At 39.9% G+C, this 6293-nt stretch overlaps 1 pseudogene; it reads left to right on the top strand.

Annotated features, from left to right (window-relative positions):
• LOC116687029 (vomeronasal type-2 receptor 26-like) overlaps nt 1-2854 on the top strand; it is a 4585-nt pseudogene extending 1731 nt beyond the window's left edge.
• Nucleotides 2855-6293: the final 3439 nt, after the last annotated feature.

Below are 6293 nucleotides of genomic sequence, written 5' to 3'. Positions count from 1 at the left end.
CCCATCCTTCCATCCAGGCAATACCCATGAACCTATTACCAGAGCATAGCCCTTGCCCAGTTTGGTCAAGCACTTTGGTTGGACTTGGGTTGGAGCTATTGAACAAATGATGATTATGGCACAACGGGCATGGCTACTTTTCACGAAACCGCCCAGCATCTGGGCATCTGTCTAGAGTACTCTTACTTTCTTTAGAACAGATCCACCAGACAAAATACAAAGATAATTGAAATTATCAAGGCGTCCACTTCCAAAGTTATTGTTCTTTCCTTCTCCCACATGGTATGGATGTACTAATTCATGAGTTGTCCAACCAAACCTGACTGGTTATCAGTGGGTAGGCAGTGAGAGCGGGATTCTTGATTCTCAAATTGCAGCCATGCCCATTAATCACATTCTGGATGGTGCCATAGGCCTGTCCATCCCCAAAGCCACTGTCAGTGGAATGAGAGAGTTCATGTGGATGTGAGCCACTCAATTCATCTAGTAATGAAATGTTTCCAGAGTTTTGGGAGACATTATTAACTGTAAGTTCAAACAGTCCAAATCTTCAGCAGGATCAGAGAGAATGTACTGGCCATAGAATCTGACTGGGAGTACAAAACAGCTTTACGATATGTCTCCATCCTATCTTAACAATGTCTATAAAGGAGTGTATGCTGTGGCCCTGCACTTCATAATATTCTCAGCTGTAAACAAAACCTTTAACAACAAGGTGCAGCTAGATTTTAAGGTGATGTTAACAACCAACATATATATATTTTTTTAAGTCATTCACATTAAACAATGAACATTCGTTGAACTTAATGAAAATAGCAATCAAGTCTATCATGCTGTTGAACCAATAGGCCTACATCTTTGTCAGATAATGAAATATATGAACTTCCGTTCTTCTTAGATTTTTACAGCACATAAAAAATTAAGTTCATAACAAGAAGGAGATGAGTTCACTTTAATGAGAATGGAGACCAGCAGCAAAGTATGAATTATAAACTGGCAGCCAACAACCATGGCATTGTGGACTTTGTCACAGTTGGTCTTTATGATGCATCTCTACCTGCAGATAAACAGCTTAATCTGCTGAATAAGTCTTTAATTTGGGCAAAGAACTTACAACAGGTAGCCATAATTGGTATCACTTAGTATTACAGTCATTATTTGCATGATAGGGGAAGTCGTTACAATGTTTCGGAACTTACCGACAGGTTGGCAAAGCCAACACCTGGGAAGTGAATGGTCTTACATTTTGTTTTTTTCATGCAGTGCCTTTCAGTTTGCAGTGAGAAATGTCCCCAGAACTCGCAAGTTCTCCAAAAGGAAGCCTGTTTGCTGCTATGACTGTTCAAGATGTCAGAGGGGAGAAATAGCACCGTTACAGGTGTAGTAATGTTGATAAAATGTCACAAATGGTCGTTAAGGGTCAGCTGACTTAAATTAAAAAGAAATGCCTAGTATTTACAGTGGTATGTGAGCATGTAGATTTTGGATTTATTTTAGAGGTAGGCTCTCTCTCTCTCTCTGAAACTGTAAATGCAGTGAGATGGATGAAATTGTGTTTGTCACAGCAGCCCGTAATTGGACATTTGAAAAATATATATGATGCACAGTTATTAAGAATAAAAGAAAAGAACATAATTTTATAAAGAGTATCCTGTTGGTCTGTATCTTGTAAAACAACAATTTTATTCATGATGAAACCATGCTGAACACCTTAGATTTGTCTTAAGGCTTTCATTATTTGAGAAACTGGGGTGTCGGTTTGTATGCATCACAAATAACAAAATAAGACAAACAAAATCAAGTTTTCCTCGCCACTGTCGCACTGTTGCTTGCTCTGGAGGAAACTAGAGAACTGTTGGGTCCTTGTGGATTCTGGAGTGTGTCTAGACCTGCTCTACTGTAGTGTCTTGAGGATACTCTTGTTGTGATTTGATACTATAAATAAAATTGAATTGAATTGAACTAAATGTAATAAGGTCTAAAACTGCTTTAATGATATTATTTCAGATTCCATCACCTGTGTGCAATGCACCCTGAGTTCTGGTCAAATGGAGAAGAGATGCTTGTGTGAAGAAGGAGGCAGAGTTGCTATCATATGAAGAGATTAAGGGAGCGCTGCTAACTGCAGCATCCTTATTGGAACAGGCTTCACTGCTGTGTGGCATTCATTTCTTCCAGATACAGGAAAACTCCTATTGTCGGCCAACAACTCTGAGCTGAGCTTCTCTGTCTTCTCTTGACTCTGTGTTTCCTGTGTTCTCTGACCTTCTAGGCCCCCTCTGAGGTCCTGCATGCTGCGACACACAGCTTTGGCATCACCTTTGTTCTCTGTATCTTTGTGTTCTGGGGAAAAACTATATGGTGTTAATGGCCTTCAGGCCACACTTCCAGGTAGTAATGTTATGAAAGGTTTGGGCCCGCCCACAGGAAACTCACTGTTGTGGGTTTCACTCTCATACACGTTATCATATGTATCCTCTGGTTAACATTTCTCCTCCTTTTCCATTAAGAATTTGACTGAATTTAAGACAAAATCATCTGTAGAGTGTGCTCGGGCTCAGCTGTAGGTTTTTGGGCATGTACTTGGGGTACATAGGACTTCTGGCCTGTTTATGTTTCATTCTTGCTTTTCTGGCCCGAAACTGCCTGATAACTTCATGAAGCAAATTTATCACCTTCAGCATGCTGATTTCTGCGCTGTCTGGATTACTTTTATCCCAGCGATGTAAGTCTCTGGGAGTTCAGCGTTCTGTGGAGATATTGCTATTCTGGCCTCCAGTTTGGACTGCGCTTTTGTATTTTAATTCCGAAGGTTATATACTTACTGAAACCAGAGAAAAATACCAAAGAATAGATGGAAGGAGGCACTAAAGTCTTTTAAAAACTTAATAGTATACAGCAGATATCATCTATGTTCATTACTTGTGTCAAGTAGACCTTCATGTAGACTCTACCTTATTTTTCTTAATTGTACTCTGTAATATTTCTCCACTGATAATTTGTGACAATTTCATATAATGTGGCAGCCTTTTTAGTACAACTATACTATAATTGTGATCATAAATACTGATCTTTGTCACTGGTGGTGTATCAGAAATACACAGCTTTTACCATCCACATGTACTGAGTGGTCCTCATCTTTATTATCTACAAAACCAAAAAAATGATGTTATTACTGCATTGTAGGTCTCACTGTAATAATCAAAAAAATCTATAACTGCCAACAATACAATGTTGAGGTTTTTGTCTTTTTCTTTACCTGAATACCGTATATATTTTCTTGTGAATACTGCATGTTGTAAATAGAACTGCTGTATGTGGTCATCTTTCAAAATGCAGGAAGGATCACAGGAAACAAGATAGCTTGTGTGTTGTCTAGAAACTGATCGAAATAACAACGGTAACTGAACACATGGAAGATGTCCCACTTATGCAACTGTCCCTATAGGCAAAAATCGGTCCTGTAGGGCATGAACTAAACAGGATGCCAAGCTCATGCTTTGCTATCAAAGGCTGCTATAAGTGATTTGGGCTCCTAAACTGGGGTTGTGAGCATGTCCTTGACCAGATGCATTTATAAACCGCTAAGTGGTCTACCGCAGGGTCTCTGCTAGTGAATTCCTGGCGAATGCCCAGAGGTACATAAATCAGATCCTGAACCATGGCTGCTTTCTACCAAAGCAGCATGGCCTACTCTGAGATCATGTACGATGCTGAGCTCTTACCCTATCCACGGGTGACCCTATAGTGGGAACTACTTTTTGTGCCGCATTTGTATTCCGTAACGTGACCATTGGTGAGGATTGTGCCTACATTGACCACTTTACAAAGCTTTGTCTCTGGATTTAGACAAAACGAAACTACAGTTTTTTATGCTTTTTATTTGAAATTGGGGGTTCTTCCTTTGCAATACATGGGAGTGTGCTAGTCTACGACTTGTCACCAAGTATCGAGAGATGCATTTGGAGGCCGCCCACAATCAGACATCTCCTTCCCTTTGCAGAGCCGCAGAAGAGCTAACTAGCACTGGCCTAAAAACTTTAGTGTAAGGCCTTTTTAACCTGACTGTTGCGCTTCAGGGCATTCAGTGAGCCTAAGATTGGAATCCTCTAAATTTGACATAAGACTTTCACCCTGAATATTTTTCATTACAATTATAACGTTAAAGTATAAATTGTTGACCTCCATAGAACTAGAATATATCATTAACAAGGAGAATACCTTTTACCCAACAAATATTCTCATAATGTACGCACGAATAATCCAGATGGTCTACATGCAAGACTGTGTTACATGTTTGTAAACTCCTTCCTCTCAACCCCGCCTTGTGAGTCCACAGACTAATAAACTCATGTTCTATTGGTTATGCTATCCAAACATGCATAAAGAGCGGTTGTGCTTTTGATTACATTTATTGTTAACTGGGATGCAACCTAGTGGTTTAGCTCTCGTCAGACAGTATGGGTTCTGGACACGGTGGCCAGAGCAGGGTTGGTCACTCTTACAACTGTTCTATTAGTTGGTGTTGTCTCTCAGGCTGAGGAGCTGGTGTGCAGAAGGAGAGGGTCCTGAAGAACCCCCAGTATCTATGATGGGGACATTATGTTGGGGGGAATCTCTCTTTCCACAGCCGCTGGATAAACGACAAGACTCCTATCAGGCACACACCACTGCCATGGATGCACAGGTAAAGTATTATTTAGTATGTTTTAGATTTAAAATATCGAAGAGAAGTGGTGCTGATACAAAAACAAGTTATCAAATTGATCTTAAAAAAACCATATATTATTATATATATCAATAATATAGTATAATTATGTTGTGTATCTATAATAAGTGTTTTAATTTACGAACAGGTTGTGTTTTATTGCTTCACAAACTGTTGAATCTCACTATTTATGACTGTCTCCTTAAGTTTGAAATTCAGAGTTTCAGTATGCCCGCTTATGCTCTTTGCCATAGAGGAGTTAATAACAGCAAAACCTACTGCTGGTATCTTCTCTGGGCTATAAGATCTACGATGTCTGTGGCTCCATTACCAGAAGTGTGAGGTTGCACTGGCCTTGGCTAATGAATGAGATATTATCTGCACCCACCGAGGCACAATGTACAGACCTTCACAGGGCAGCTATTAGGGAGAACGCTCTTCCTCTCCTTGCATGGTGTAGACTGTATCGGACCTTTCAGATCCCAATGGTGGGTAAGAAAGAATTCGTTAATCAATTGTTTCAGCTTATTTGTATAGCTTAATAAGAAGTTTTACATCATTTCATATTTTTAATGCATCTTTATCTTAATGTTTTTTTTTCTTTTAGATCAGCCACTTTGCTACTTGTTGTTCTGTATAAAACTAAGTACCCTCCTTCCTCCGACCAATACCCAGTGAATATTACCAGAGCAGAGCCCTGGCCCAGTTGGTCAAGTACTTTGGTTGGACTTGGTAGGAGCTATTAGAACAAATGATTATTATGGGCAAACAATGGCATGGCCACTCTTTCCCATAAACCCCAGCATCTGTGGAACTGTCTGGAGTTACCTGTAGCTTTCTTTAGAACAGATCCCACCAGAAGAAAATACAAAAGATAATTGAAATATCAAGCTTCTAGTCAATCCGTCTTGTCACTTTCTCCACATCATGGTATTGATCGCTAATTCAAAGTTGTTTACCACAACCGGACTTGTTACTCAGTGGGGTCTGAAGTGGGAGGCTGGATATTTGGTCTCCCAAACTTGCAGCCATGGATAGGCATCACATTCTGGATGGTGCCATAGGCCTGTCCATCCCAAAGCCCATGGTCCGTGGAATGTGAGAGTTGCATGATGAACGGTGCAAGTTGCTTAACTTTATCTAGATAGTGAATTGTTTGCCAGAATTTTTGGGAAGACATTTTAAACTGAAGTTGAAAAACTCAAACTACCACCCCATCAGGGACTCAGAGAGAAGTCCTGGCCATGGTACTTAGTTTTATCACTCAGACAAGCACAAGTAGCAAAGTGGCTGATCTAAAAGAAAGATAAAAACATTTGTCAATTAAAAAAATGTTAAATATAAAGCACCTACACAGCACACTATAATTGTTTTTGAAAAAAAATTATGATGGCAAGCTTGGAGAATTACAGAATAAGAATTCATTTTCACAGATGTAATTTACTTTTTGCCAATCTTACCCACCATTGGGATATGAAAGGGTCCAATAACCGTAGCTATAGCCATGCAAGGAGAGGAAGAGGTTTCCCCCATAATGGCCTGCACTTGTGCAGGTCTGGTACATGGTGCCTCGGTGGGTGCAGAT

This window comes from Etheostoma spectabile, chromosome 3, assembly GCF_008692095.1.
Source record: "Etheostoma spectabile isolate EspeVRDwgs_2016 chromosome 3, UIUC_Espe_1.0, whole genome shotgun sequence".
NCBI lineage: Eukaryota > Metazoa > Chordata > Actinopteri > Perciformes > Percidae > Etheostoma > Etheostoma spectabile.
This window is presented reverse-complemented; position numbering and strand designations above follow the sequence as displayed.